The sequence below is a fragment of the Lissotriton helveticus genome, chromosome 5_1 (genome assembly GCF_964261635.1).
Source record: "Lissotriton helveticus chromosome 5_1, aLisHel1.1, whole genome shotgun sequence".
NCBI classification, from domain to species: Eukaryota; Metazoa; Chordata; class Amphibia; order Caudata; family Salamandridae; genus Lissotriton; species Lissotriton helveticus.
The window spans coordinates 212,649,872-212,665,702 of record NC_136065.1 but is presented as its reverse complement, the minus strand read 5'-3'; the positions used below and the strand labels follow the sequence as shown (position 1 = coordinate 212,665,702).

At 41.5% G+C, this 15,831-nt stretch overlaps 1 protein-coding gene across 1 annotated transcript in view; it reads left to right on the top strand.

The window, feature by feature from the left end:
• The first annotated feature begins 10,528 nt into the window (after positions 1 to 10,528).
• The window catches only part of LOC144754335 (glutamine synthetase-like), a 136,091-nt gene continuing 130,788 nt past the window's right edge, over positions 10,529 to 15,831 (top strand). Inside the window, exon 1 of the mRNA XM_078642024.1 lies at positions 10,529 to 10,560. The gene's annotated coding sequence lies outside the window, so the exon portion shown is untranslated. The remainder of the gene's footprint in view (positions 10,561 to 15,831) is intronic.

Here is a 15,831-nt window from a genome sequence, read left to right as displayed (position 1 = left end):
CCAAATATCCTTTGGTCTAGATGTAAGGGGATGTAATTCAGAAAATAATTCACTATTTGTGACACTGTACATCAAACTTTAATCCATTTTGCGATTGTGGGAGCCTATTTACTACCCAAAAAACAAAGAGGGAGTATCCCCAGGACACAGTGTCCTAGTGATTCAAGAGAGTGGAGAAAGATACAGTAAAGAAAGAATTCTTTCTTTCTTTAAGAAACCCCTCACTCACCAACCTGGTTGGTGACATGCTTCATCATCGGGGTCCACCCAAGTGGCAGAGTGCCACTCAGGTGTGCTTTGACGCCTGTAACTGCAGCGGAGCTGGGTTTTTTTAAAGAGTGAAAGTGTTATAAGTGAGTGAATTAAAAATATCTTTGTGATATTCCTAAAATTTTAATGTGGAGTCACAAGATATAGTAAAAACAAGTGTGATACTGATGTTGGCTAGATTGACCAAGAAGTATCAGTGTTTGTGTGAAATTATGGTCACTTGGGTGCGGTTCCCATAGATGTCGTCAAGTGGCCGAACAGATTTATTCAGCTTCCCTGCCTTTGATTTACTCAGGCTTTGTTGGATTCACTTTTAATTTTGGGGATAATTTTGTCCACCTGAGAAGGAATCCTCCTGACAGATTGGAACTCTGGGCGCCGCACACATATATGCAGTGACGCCTCACTCCAATCAACAATGTATACTTTGGAGAGCCACGGAGCCCCTTTCTTTCTCAACAATTGACCTGTGAGAGAATCCTTCCCTTCCCGCTGCTACACTCATGGTGTTCCCAGCCCTTCTCACGACACTCTTGTCCTGAGGAAGACCCTGGTAGTAAGGTTCAAGATACCTACGAACAGAGGAGTCGAAACGTCGACTTTTACAGCATTGCCAATACCGAATCGATAGTGATGAATAAACTGTGATTGCATATGTTATATGGCAAATATGTGTATAGAATGTGGACTTTGACTTTCCGGTATATGACTAATATATACCAAAACTGTTTGTGATATGTTTGTCACCATCACCAAACTCTCTCTCCCACCACCTACAATCTAACACTTTTTTTCACCCCCTTCCCCCGGGCACCACTCTTATGAATTGTGATACCTTGTAAAGTTTATTTTCTTAAAATTGTTCTTCACAATACATTCCCAATGTGATTAAATAACATTGGTCGAACATTAATGTTTCCTCCCTCATACTGTTGAATGCTTAGTTTCTTGATATTTGTTTTTTTAATTTTTCATCCCCTCCTTTTGAAAGCCAGTAATACACTGGGACCACTTCAATATATACCGTCTAGTACCCAGGTCCCAGTAATTCCGGGTTTACCCTTATTTTGTAACTAGGTACATTTGCAACATGCCCCAGTAGTGCCACTAAAGGCATCATTTGCAAATTTGTCATTCATGCAAGTTCTGCAAAAATGCTACTCCAGTCTGGACAAGTTTATCACAGGACCACGACATGTGCACAAAGTCTGCCGTATGTGTGTGACACGGGGGACAATGCGAGAAGCGGTAGTACCTCTGTGAACTATTTGCGCTGGGGTGATGCATGCCCTCCACAGGGATTTATAGTGTATTAGCTTATGTCAGATACAGGACACTAATTTGGTTTGCGTGCAGCCTTCTAGGCAGGCCTTGTCTGTAAGTGGGTGTCCCAGATCTATTTCCCATGCTGCCCTCATTCTGGTGTCATGTGTTGGGACAAGTACCAGGCATGTGCATGACAGTCTGATTATGAGGTGGTCTCCCATGGTGTCAGTAATGAGAAGTGTAAGTAGTGTAAAGCTGTCCAGTTCGAGAGGTAAGTTGGTATCCTGTCTCTAAGTGCTGCTTGAAGCCTAGCCAGGACAAGGTGATTAATGTAAGCAACATTTTGGAAACAAGGGTCTTCTGTTCAGAGGAATGCGTGGCCTCCGGGGAAGAGGTTTCCAAAAATGTGTAATGCATATCAACGGTCACTACATTGAACTAGAGGCTACAATGTGATGGGCAACCACTGGTTCACCATCAACGGAATCGCTGTCTAATAAATTGTTGCGCTACTTGTCTTTCTTTGAATAGCTGCATTGCGCCTCCAGATAGTAAGTTGCTTCTCCAGAACCCCATTCCCCTCCCGTTCGTACAGAAGAATGAGAGTGTTCCAACAAAAGCGGGGTTGTTTACCCCACCAGATGAGGTGTTTAAAAATCATGCATACTTTGTGAAAAAAGTCATTCATTAATGGAATGGGAATGGTATTGAATAAGTAGAAAAGTTAAGGCAGGACTACCGTTTTGATAATGGCTAAGCGTCCCGCTACAGACAAAGGGGGGCGAATCCAGCTCCCTACCTTAGCACCCATCTGATCTATTGCTGGGCTATAGTTCAGTAGCACTATCTGCTCTCTGTCCCTGTGTAGGTACACCCCTAGGTATTTCGCCTGTGCCTCACACGAGGTCACTGGGAGCCCAGCACTGTCACAACTCTGCAACTACATCCGAGGAAAAATCTCAGCTTTTTTTCAATTTATGCGCAACCCCAATGGTGATCCGAAATTATCCACTTCAGTTAGGAGCGGTGGGAGGTTGCCAGCAGGGTTTCTCACATAAAGCACAATATCACCTTCATAATGGGTCACCAGTAGAGGACCAGGTTTAAACTGCAATCCCCGATTAAAGTTATTGGTGCTGTGCAGCTCCAGTTGGTTCTAGCATCTTCACACTTGGTGGGGAGATGGTTCTGACCTTCTGGATCACAGTTACCTCTTCCTGGGTGGCTGCTGTGTCAGTGGAACCGGGTGATGGCAGAACGGTGAACTAGACTTTTCTGCTGGGTGCCTGCAATCCGCAGGGTATCTTCAACTCCAAGGGAGATTGATGGCAATTTGTGAGATGCTGGCAGCCCACAGGGATCCTGGCAGATGCACAGTGTCAGAACGACTTGATTTGTCGAGATTGTCAGGTTGCGGGTACAAAAACAAGACAGCTAGACCACTCTCAAAGTGGGTCTGGGGCGCTGACGTTCCTTGATGGCAGCTCCGTCTTGGAGTCGTTGGAGTCCGGAATGGACTCAAACATGATTTGGTTGCTGCAAGGGGTCCGGTACCCCTGGTATTGGTGCTATGCAGGACCAGTTGGTTCTAGCATCTTCTCACTTGGTGGGGAGATGGTTCTGAGCTTCTGGAGCACAGTTACCTCTTCCTGGGTGGCTTCTGTGTCAGTGGAACCGGGTGACAGCAGAATGGTGAACCAGACTTTGCTGATTGGTGCCTGCATGCCGCAGGGATGCTTCTACTCCAAGGGAGATTGCTGGCAATTTGTGAGATGCTGGCAGCCCACAGGGGTTCCTGGAAGATGTGCAGTGTCAGAACGACTTGATTTGTCGCGATTGTCAGGGACAGGTGCAGGCAGGCAAGCAGGCAGGGATTGGCACCAAAAAGTCTGCAGCTGGTCTCCAGTTCTTGCTTCTTCTGTATTCATTGTCCTCTTCTTCTTGTGTCTGTTGAATCTGAGTTTGTGGTGTCAGGTAGGCCACCTAAATACTCAATTCAGGGGTATTAAGGGGAAAGTAAGGTAGTAGCCAATGGGCTACTACACTTCGGGGTGCTGCACCGCCTATATTACCACTTCCTGTGGGGAATGGTCATAGCCCTGAGCCCTAATTTCACCAAAAACCAAGATGGTGGAATTCTACTTTTTGTGTTCACATCAGGTAGCCCGCCTTAGGGGTGTAACTAGTCTAATAGTGGACACACATCCTGACTAGCTAATTGTCCCCCCTTTACTGATGTCAAATGGGCCCTGGGCAGGGGGATGGTATTTCATTTGTCTTGGGGAAGCCGAGGTTGTATATCAAAGGTGGCAAAGGCCTTTGAAGCCTCCAGCATTGGTATGCTGATTACTAGCCTGTCCTGCTTGGAGGTGGTGACAACTCCTCCAGCCAATACAGGCATTGTTTCTGCCCTCAAAGAGTGTGGGCTCTCACCGGCAGGGGGTCAGAAACCTATCTGTGGTGGCATCAGTACAGATTGTATTAAGATGAGGTGTTTGATATCAAACACCATAGGTTTCAGTGAAGCCATTATGTAGTTAGGGAGCTCGTAATGACCAGTGCCCAGTACATGTGCTCAAGATGGCTTTAGTGTTCACTTGAACAATCTAGCAATTGGACTAGACAGCACAGGGGCATAGCTGCTCATGCACACATGTCCTCACGGTAAATGGTCAAAATATCGATTCCAAAATATAGACAAACCAAAATATCGAGTCCAAAATATAGAATGGACAAAATATCGAATAGACAGAATATAGACATCAAAAATATCGTTTTGAAGGTAAGTAATGTAATATCGATTTAAAAAATATAGACAGTCAAAATATCGAAGTACATAATATAGTTTATTAAAAATATCGAATTTTTAATAATATCGAATTTTTTAAAGTGTTTTTTATGTTAGTATATGTGTGAAAAGTGTATATATTTTTGTAATTTATTTTAAGTAATTAATTTTATGTTATTTAATTATTGTGTAGTTTAGTTCTGTAGCGGGTTGTGGGTTTATAGGGGAATATGGTGGGAAGTAATTTAATTATAATTAATTAAATATGTTAATTAATTAATTGGTATTTATTTAGAATAAATGGTTAATTAATTTTTCATTGGTAATTAATTCTTAATTGATAATTATTTTTTATTAATTGATTAATTGATAATTATGTGAATTAAATTAATTTATTTTCTGTAGCGGGTTGTGGGTTTATAGGGGAATGGGGTGGGAAGTAATTTAATTATGATTAATTAAATATGTTAATTAATTAATTGGTATTTATTTTGATTAAATTGTTAGTTAATTTTTAATTGGTAATTAATTAATTCTTAAATTATTATTTTTTATTAATTGATTAATTGATAATTATGTGAATAATATTAATTTATTTTCTGTAGCGGGTTGTAGGTTTATAGGGGAATAGGGTGGGAAGGAATTTAATTATAATTAATTAAATATGTTAATTAATTTATTGGTATTTAATTTGAACAAATTGTTAATTAATTTTTAATTGATAATTAATTAATTTTTAATTGATAATTAATTTTTCTGAATTGATTAACTGATAATTATGTGAATTATATTAATTTATTTTCACTACAGTGGGAATAGTAAGATTTACCCCTATGCTATCCAATGCTTTCCCTACTGTTGCACTCTCTGGAGTAGGAATAGTAATTTTTACCCCTACGCTATCCAACGCTTTCCCTACTGTTGCATTCTTCGGAGTGGGAATAGTAATTTTTACCCCTACGCTATCCAACGCTTTCCCTACTGTTGCACTCTCTGGAGTGGGAATAGTAATTTTTAGCCCTACGCTATACAACGCTTTCCCTACTGTTGCACTCCCTGGAGTGGGAATAGTAATTTTTACCCCTACGCTATCCAACGCTTTCCCTACTGTTGTACTCTCTGGAGTGGGAATAGTAATTTTTACCCCTACGCTATCCAACGCTTTCCCTACTGTTGCACTCTGTGGAGTGGGAATAGTAATTTTTACCCCTACGCTATCCAACATTTTCCCTACTGTTGCACTCTCTGGAGTGGGAATAGTAATTTTTACCCCTGCGCTATCCAACGCTTTCCCTACTGTTGCACTCTCTGTAGTGGGAATAGCAATGTTTACCCCTACGCTATCCAACGCTTTCCCTACTGTTGCACTCTCTGGAGTGGGAATAGTCATTTTTACCCCTACGCTATCCAGCGTTTTCCCTACTGTTGCACTCTCTGGAGTGGGAATAGTAATTTTCACCCCTGCGCTACCCAACGCTTTCCCTACTGTTGCACTCTCTGGAGTGGGAATAGTAATTTTTACCCCTACGCTATCCAACACTTTCCCTACTGTTCCACTCTCTGGAGTGGGAATAGTAATTTTTACCCCTACGCTATCCAACGCTTTCCTTACTGTTGCACTCTCTGGAGTGGGAATAGTAATTTTTACCCCTGCGCTATCCAACGCTTTCCCTACTGATGCACTCTTTGGAGTGGGAATAGTAATTTTTACCCCTACGCTATCCAACGCTTTCCCTACTGTTGCACCTCCAGGAGTGGGAATACTAATTTTTACACCTCGGCTATCCTACGGTAATAATATTGTGTATTTTTTATTAATATTATGTTAATATATTATATATGTTTTAACAGATATGATTGTATTTTTTTTATAAGTTAAATTAGTTATTGAATCCTTTTAAGGTAATTATTTGAGGTAAGTATTTTTAAGTATATTTTAGCTATTTATTTTTAATATTTTTATAATTTTACATTAATTTTAAGAAATTCGATATTTTTATAATGTATATATTTATATAAACAATATTTTGGGGTCGATATTTTGGTACTTACCTGTTTGTAGATAGGAATTCGATATTTTGTCTGTCGATATTTTGGAATCTATGTTTTGGGTAGTCTATATTTTGTCCCTCTATATTTAGTCAGTGATCCGTCCTCACATGTAATATAACGCATGCTGCCTTATGGCTGTAATACCTGATGTAGGAGTGACTTACAAATATTTCATGCACTGTCTGGGAGCATGGCACACTCATGTTTTCACTTTTGTCTGCACCATTTTATGCAGGCTGCAATGGCGGTGTCCACGAGTTTGGTGGTGGGACCGTTGGGTGGCACAATGAATGCTGCAGCCCATAGAGACCCCTTTAGTACCCATGCCTTAGGTACCAGGTGTACAATTTACTAGGAACATACAGGGAGGGCTGGCTTTAGCCTTAATTATTGTGTAGTTTAGTTCTGTAGCGGGTTGTGGGTTTATAGGGGAATATGGTGGGAAGTAATTTAATTATAATTAATTAAATATGTTAATTAATTAATTGGTATTTATTTAGAATAAATGGTTAATTAATTTTTCATTGGTAATTAATTCTTAATTGATAATTATTTTTTATTAATTGATTAATTGATAATTATGTGAATTAAATTAATTTATTTTCTGTAGCGGGTTGTGGGTTTATAGGGGAATGGGGTGGGAAGTAATTTAATTATGATTAATTAAATATGTTAATTAATTAATTGGTATTTATTTTGATTAAATTGTTAGTTAATTTTTAATTGGTAATTAATTAATTCTTAAATTATTATTTTTTATTAATTGATTAATTGATAATTATGTGAATAATATTAATTTATTTTCTGTAGCGGGTTGTAGGTTTATAGGGGAATAGGGTGGGAAGGAATTTAATTATAATTAATTAAATATGTTAATTAATTTATTGGTATTTAATTTGAACAAATTGTTAATTAATTTTTAATTGATAATTAATTAATTTTTAATTGATAATTAATTTTTCTGAATTGATTAACTGATAATTATGTGAATTATATTAATTTATTTTCACTACAGTGGGAATAGTAAGATTTACCCCTATGCTATCCAATGCTTTCCCTACTGTTGCACTCTCTGGAGTAGGAATAGTAATTTTTACCCCTACGCTATCCAACGCTTTCCCTACTGTTGCATTCTTCGGAGTGGGAATAGTAATTTTTAGCCCTACGCTATACAACGCTTTCCCTACTGTTGCACTCCCTGGAGTGGGAATAGTAATTTTTACCCCTACGCTATCCAACGCTTTCCCTACTGTTGTACTCTCTGGAGTGGGAATAGTAATTTTTACCCCTACGCTATCCAACGCTTTCCCTACTGTTGCACTCTGTGGAGTGGGAATAGTAATTTTTACCCCTACGCTATCCAACATTTTCCCTACTGTTGCACTCTCTGGAGTGGGAATAGTAATTTTTACCCCTGCGCTATCCAACGCTTTCCCTACTGTTGCACTCTCTGTAGTGGGAATAGCAATGTTTACCCCTACGCTATCCAACGCTTTCCCTACTGTTGCACTCTCTGGAGTGGGAATAGTAATTTTTACCCCTACGCTATCCAGCGTTTTCCCTACTGTTGCACTCTCTGGAGTGGGAATAGTAATTTTCACCCCTGCGCTACCCAACGCTTTCCCTACTGTTGCACTCTCTGGAGTGGGAATAGTAATTTTTACCCCTACGCTATCCAACACTTTCCCTACTGTTCCACTCTCTGGAGTGGGAATAGTAATTTTTACCCCTACGCTATCCAACGCTTTCCCTACTGTTGCACTCTCTGGAGTGGGAATAGTAATTTTTACCCCTGCGCTATCCAACGCTTTCCCTACTGATGCACTCTTTGGAGTGGGAATAGTAATTTTTACCCCTACGCTATCCAACGCTTTCCCTACTGTTGCACCTCCAGGAGTGGGAATACTAATTTTTACACCTCGGCTATCCTACGGTAATAATATTGTGTATTTTTTATTAATATTATGTTAATATATTATATATGTTTTAACAGATATGATTGTATTTTTTTTATAAGTTAAATTAGTTATTGAATCCTTTTAAGGTAATTATTTGAGGTAAGTATTTTTAAGTATATTTTAGCTATTTATTTTTAATATTTTTATAATTTTACATTAATTTTAAGAAATTCGATATTTTTATAATGTATATATTTATATAAACAATATTTTGGGGTCGATATTTTGGTACTTACCTGTTTGTAGATAGGAATTCGATATTTTGTCTGTCGATATTTTGGAATCTATGTTTTGGGTAGTCTATATTTTGTCCCTCTATATTTAGTCAGTGATCCGTCCTCACATGTAATATAACGCATGCTGCCTTATGGCTGTAATACCTGATGTAGGAGTGACTTACAAATATTTCATGCACTGTCTGGGAGCATGGCACACTCATGTTTTCACTTTTGTCTGCACCATTTTATGCAGGCTGCAATGGCGGTGTCCACGAGTTTGGTGGTGGGACCGTTGGGTGGCACAATGAATGCTGCAGCGCATAGAGACCCCTTTAGTACCCATGCCTTAGGTACCAGGTGTACAATTTACTAGGAACATACAGGGAGGGCTGGCTTTAGCCTTGTGGCGCCCGGTAAGACAATCGTTTTTATAGCCTCCATCCATGACCTCCTCTTCTAATTTCTTCACACACTGGGAAAAAGTGCCCCTCATCTCTCTAAAACCCATCTCTCACATACATTTGGATATGTTTTAAAACACTGGTAAAAGCTGGCTTTAGTAATCCACTCAGCGATCCACATAAAAAACAGATCTGTTCTTTGCAGCAGGCATATTAACCCTCTGCCCTACTCTATGGCGCATCAAAACTACCACTAGACAAAACTACTATTTCTCTCTCTAGCAGGAACATTAATCAGAGTTATGTTGACTTTTGTAATTGCTGCTTAAAAGCTGGAGGTAAAAGTAACTCTGCTGCAGGTACTTTTAAATTGTAAGCTAAATAGTAAGTTATTGCTAAACACAGTGCCCCCCCCTGTGGTCTGTTTCCCCCCTCCAATTCAGTACCCAGTGCGGCAGCATCAGTTGCACCTACCTAAATCTGGCCCTGCTTACCGGGGTCCTACAGGTCTTTCCATTGTGGAACAATTGCACAGTTACCTTGTTTTTGGGAAAGAACACTGGAACTGGAGACCTGGTTTGCAGGAACCCAGTGCACAAAGTTGTATCAAATATCAGGCAAAAATTGGGGGTGACCATGTCAAAAAAGTGCACTTTTCTACAACATCACTATATTCCTCAACATTGTTTCTTTTCCCAAATCTCCCAGATGGAGAGGTGCTTCCCACCCCTCCTCCAAGGCCCCACATGGCATCTAACGAAAACCTATACTCAAAAGGCTAGTCTCACTCTCAGCAGCTTTGCATAGTGAAAACCTTCTCTCAAAAGAACAGTTTAGGTTCCGGAAAAAAACAAGTAAGTTCATGGACATCATAAGCCATGTGTCAAACATTAACAAATCAATCAGAATAGCCAAAGACTTTGACAGAGTATGGCATTAGACCTGCCTACAATCAGATAATTCTCACCATGTAAGAAAAGGCAATTTAAAGGAGTGATCTAGGGAGGGAGTGGGTCCCTGAGCCTATTACACTCACAAGGCATTATGGGGGGGATGCCATAGAGAAAAGAAGGGTTGTAGTGGTAACTGCTCAAACGTCAAGGCACTGCACCAACAAAAAACAGAAACAAAAGTTTCAGAGGCTGCTGCTGGTGTCCTGGGTAGGTTGCAAAACCCTAATAGATATTAGCCATGTCTAACCTCGAAACGCAATATGGAACCTTCCTATAGGCAGGGGTTTCCACTTCACATTATCTTCCATGGTTTGACATCAGCTCCTCAACAGAAGCCCATGAGATCAGAGCCGCTATTGTATAACACAGTACTGATCTATAGGCTTATTAACCTCAAGATTCCAAGCTCTCTGGTAGAAATGCAGTCTACCTTAGGGCAGAATGCATCGTACAGATAAATGTTTGAGCAAACGGTGCACTGTGTCCATGTTAGGATGCCTCAGGGTTTCGGTGGGAGGGCTCTCTGTATCCGGTGCCCTTCATCAGCAAGTGGGAGGGTTTACCCAGGTATAAGCTCCCCTGAAGCAGTTGTCAGTGCCTCTAACCTTCTCAACAACAGAGGCACCAGGAGCCGAGCCGCCAGGAGCAACCAAAGTGAGTCTGAGGGAGATCCCAGAGTGGCCTGGGTCTGATGAGCTGGATACATAGGAGACCATGTGAGAAGTGCAGCGCTCTAGTCTTTCTGGGGCCTTCGGTGTACTGTTGCCTGGACTGTCTGGGTGTTGAGGAAGGGAGCATAAGGGAGAATGCGTGTTTAAACGCTGGCAATTTCAAGAAGGTCTCACCCTCACCCTCCGCAGGCATGTGTTACTTTCATGTGGCTTTAGCTGGGCAAAATAGGAAGCCTCTCACAGAATTAACAATGTCGGCGAGCGTCTAGATTGAAGTTTGTTTCACACCCGCCCCCTAGTTTAACTAAAGAAGGCTCAGCTCCAGCCAGCCCTTTAAAGGTCGTAGTGCATGTGAGGTTGGACATCTGCTGGTTGTAAGCGAGCCTGGACTCCATACCTGTTGGCCCCATGAACATAGCTTCACTGGGGCTAGATTGTTGGCCAAGTGCACATCAACTGCCTCTCGTGGGGGAGCTGTGCATGTGGAGGACGGCTGCAGTGCTGCTGTTCAGAGATTGAGTTGGGCTCGCATAATGGCTGTGCTTTGAGTGGGGCTCCCGGCAAATTCCAATTGGCAATACCTGCCTTGTGTATGGCAGTGAACAGTGGTTGAGAGGGTATTCCGTGGCACTCCAATGCATGGTCAGATATCAAGTTTGTAATTTATTGCTCAAGCGGAAGAAAGCAACCGTTTCGGTGCTCACCACACCTTCTTGGTCACGACCAAGGATTGGACCCTGCATTGGAGTTCCGTGGAGTTCTTTCGCACAAAGGAAACCGGAGTTTTGGATTCATTGGCAGTGCGCGGCGGAGCGCTGCTTATAAGCACCGGCGCGGAAACCAGAAAAAAAAAAAATATATATGTATATTCACTGAAAAAAAACATAGGTTTCAGCCACGTTATAGTTAGGAATTAGCATTTAAAAAACCTTTGAAATTCACTGAAAAAAACAGATGTTTCACACATGTTATAGTTAGCTGGACATTTCACTCATACAAAACCATTGAAATTCCCCCATTATTGTTAGTTCAGCTAACTATAACTCGTGTGCCCGTAATGCACTGCTGATGACATCACATATTCCATCACTCATGACATGGTCAGTGACATCACTCATCATATCACTGAAGACATCTCAAATTACATCACTGATGACATCATCCAGTGAATGTCTGTCTTTCTGAAAAATAAATATTTTTTTTATATGTATATCTAAAGGTCGACGGAAGAATAAATGGGTAAATAAGTGTCTAAATGGATGGGTTTTTTGTAAAATTGATTATATAACTGACTTATTAAGTGTATCTTAGTGAATACATGTATTACAGAGTAATGTTTAAATATTTAAATATCTGTATCTGTGTCTCACTTTGTGTATAAGTGGCTGCATGGGTTGGTGAGTAGCTACATGAGTGTGTATATGGGTAATTAGTTTGTTTTTTGAGTATCAGTATGAGTGTCTGTATGGTTTGGTGGGGGATATTACTTTGCGTATAGATGCATGAATGAGTGACTCACTGTATGTTTTTTGAAGACAGCATGTGTGCAGGACTGTATGGGTGGATGAGTGTGTGTATGGATGTGTTAGTGAGTGAATGACTGTCTCAATAGTGTCTTTATGAGTAAGTACATATGTTTTAAACTAGTGTATGTGAGTATTGATGTATATAAGTGAGTATATGTGAGAGTGAGAGATTGGTAGAGTTCCTGTATAAATAAGTATGTGTTTCTATAAGTGATTGTTTAAGAGAGTAAGTATGTGTACGTTTCTGTAGAAGTTAGTGTATCGGTGTGTGTATAGCTGTATATGGAAGTAAATGGATGTTTGATAGTTTATTTGCATGTGTGAGTTTGTGTGTGAGTAACTCTATGGATGAGTATCGGTGTGTAACAGGATGTATAGGTGTATGACTACATATGATGAGTGAGTATATGTATGAGTGACTATATAGAACTGTTGGTGAATGAGTGGATGTGTATGTAGATTTTGGAATTACTGAATAGGTTGTTGTAACTGGTATTGGTATCTCCAATGTTTGGAAAATTTTTGTTTCTATTTTTGAATGTGTGTATCAAAGGTTATATTACGCTGAGAGGAGGTCTGCCACTCTTTCACAAGGATGATGCCATCAGTAATGTCATCAGTGATGTCATTTGATATGTCATCAGTGATGTCATGAGTGATGTCACTGACCATGTCATGAGTGATGTAATATGTGACGTCATCAGCAGTGCATTGCGAGCGCGCAAGTTATAGTTAGCTGAACTAACTATAACGGGGGAATTTCAATGGTTTTGTATGAGTGAAATGTCCAGCTAACTATAACATGTGTGAAACCTATGGTTTTTTCAGTGAATTTCAAAGGTTTTTTAAATGCTAATTCCTAACTATAACGGTGCTGAAAACGATGGTTTTTTCAGTGAATTTCTAAGGTTTTTTAAATGCTAATTCCTAACTATAATGTGGCTGAAACCTATGGTTTTTTCAGTGAATTTCAAAGGTTTTGTAAATGATAATTTTTAAATGTATTGTTATTTTTTCATACTGATTTACTACATTGTTTTAAAGTATTTATTTTTAGATATTTTATTTCTTTAAATTACATTACATATTTTTAATATAAATGGAAAAAAAGTTAAAAAAAATATTCCAATTGTAATATTTATTTATTTTATTTTATATTTTTTTAATTCATATATATTTTATATAGCAGGCAATGATATCCTATGGAAAGGAAATTCAAGTTACTGGTAAGTAACGTTAAAATTACTTTTCAGGAACAGTAGTAAGCTGAAAGATGCAGCACTGAGGTCTCTCCTGATAACAGGTGAGTAAATCGGAATTCGTAGTTCGACAGATTTTAGAGGAATTTTTTTAAATTCCAAAACTCCACACTAAGAAGAATTTCCAAGTGAAACCAGTCAATGTTAGCCTATGGAGGGAAATTCAAGTTACTGTAAGTATGGTTAGAATTACTTTTCAGGATCAGTAGTGGGCTGAAAGATGCAGCACTGAGGTCTCTCCTGATAACAGGTGAGTAAATCGGAATTCGTAGTTCGGCTGATTTTAGAGGAATATTTGTATGTTTCAAAAATAGACACAGAAACTTTTCTGGTGAAAACCACACAATAGATTCCTATGGAAGGAAATACAAGTTACTGGTAAGTACGCTTAGATTTACTTTTCAGGGTCCTTACTGGGCTCAAAGATGTAGCACTGACGTCTCTCGTGAAAACAGGTGAGTAAATCGGAATTTGTAGTTTGGCTGATTTTAGAGGAATATTTTGCTCAATAGTGAAGGAAGGGATGGGGCCTGAGGTGACATGTGTGCAAACACGCCCTGTGGCGCGTTTTAGGTTGGGGAATTAATTCCTCTTCAATCCTGAGATCCCCTGTGAGCCAACTAGCCCACCAGGTATCTCCAGTATGCGCCAGGGAGCTGCGTTGCAGAGAGGTGTTCAGAGGGCACGCCCCCTTTTTACAACACTCTGCAACGCAGCTCCGTGGCGCTTACTGGAGGTACCTGTTGGACTAGTTGGCCCCTAGGGGACCTCTGGATTGAAGAGGAATTAATTCCCCAACTGAAAACGCGCCACAGAGAGGTGTAATGAGGCCACGCCCCTTTTTACACCTCCCTGCAACGCAGCCCCCTGGCGCGTTTGCAGAGGGGGAACTAATTCCCCTTCCATACTGGGGGTCCCTGGGGACCAACTAGCCCTCCAGGTACCTCCAGTATGCGCCAGGGAGCTGCATTGCAGAGAGGTGTAAAGAGGCCATGCCCCTTTTTATACCTCTCTGCAACGCAGCCCCCTGGCCGCGTGGCCCCCCTCCCAAGGCCATACTCTGCCCTGGGGATCCCCATTCCCCGGGGCATGGGCCTTTTAAAAAATGTATTTTTTAATTAGAAGGGGGCTGCTTTGCCCCCCTCCTGTGGCCACTTTTGGCCCCGGGGACACCATCCCCCGGCCATTTTTTTTATTAATTTTTTTTTTTTGGGAGTGGGGCCGCGTGGCCCCCCTCCCGGTCCACTTCTGGCCCCGGGGACCCCATCCCCCGGGGCCTTGCCCTCCTTGTTGGGGGCCGTGGGGGTTTCCCCAAGCCCCCCACAGTCCCTGCCGGCTCCCTTCATCCTGTGGGAGCCGGCATTGCTTTCCTGCTTGGGAAGCAGCTGACAAGCTGCTCCCCATGCAGAAAAGCAATCCACTTTGATTTTTTTCAAAAACCAAAGCAGTTTGCTATGGTAGGGTGGGAGCCGCGAGGCTCGTGCCCTACCATAGCAAACAGCAGTTTCTCGGGGTTAGGCACCCCGGGACACTGCAGGAGCCGGCCCTGGGGGGTGGCAGTCCCCAGGGCCATCAAGGCTCAAAGAGGGGGGCCGCGCAGCCCCCCTCCCAACACTTAAAAGCCCCGGGGGTGGCGGTCCCCAGGGCTAGGGGACCCCTCTGGGCCCCCCATTATTACAAATAAAAAAATCCCGGGGGTTGGCAGTCCCCTGGGCTGGGGGGGCCTTAGAGCCCCCACCCTATTAAAATAAGCCCGTGGGAGTGGTGGTCCCCGGAGGTGCTGGGGGGCCCCTCTGGGCCCCCCTTTAGAAAGAGTCAATTGCCTCCGGGATTTGGCCCCCTCCCAGGGGCTAAAAAAGCAATTTATTTTTATCGGCATGGTACCTACGCGTGTCCCGCGATTTTTTCAAAAAATATTCTACCGAGGCACAAGATGGCTGCCAAGACTTCCTGGTTTGGAGTGTTGACAGACTGTTTACAGCCAATTAGCATGCAGCTCGTGCTCGTAATGGTACGCGTACTGTCCTCAGACGGTACGGGTACGGTACAACTTTGCAAATATATCTATGATTTTACTTTTGATTTTCTAAGGAACTACTGAACGGATTTACACCATTTAACAAAAAGCGTAATCTGCGGACCAAACTCTACCTTTTTGGCAAATTTGGTGTAATTCCGTTCAGCAGTTCGGGCTGTAGCCTCACTTAAAGGTCCCTAAGGAAAATTGCATGGGGAAAACATGTTTTGGGTCCCCCCTTTTTTCTCGGCCCCCACTTAACAAATCACCCCAAAACTTTCAGGGAAGGAGCGGAGCGGAGCAGGCCATCTTCTTTGAGAATTTTGCGAAGATTCGTAGAACGGCGCCAAAGTTATTCCAAATAGAATGTTGCGGATTTCCTATGGAAACTAGGTCCTAACTATAACTACCTGCTGGCAGTAATATATATATATATATCTCAGAGCCAAATT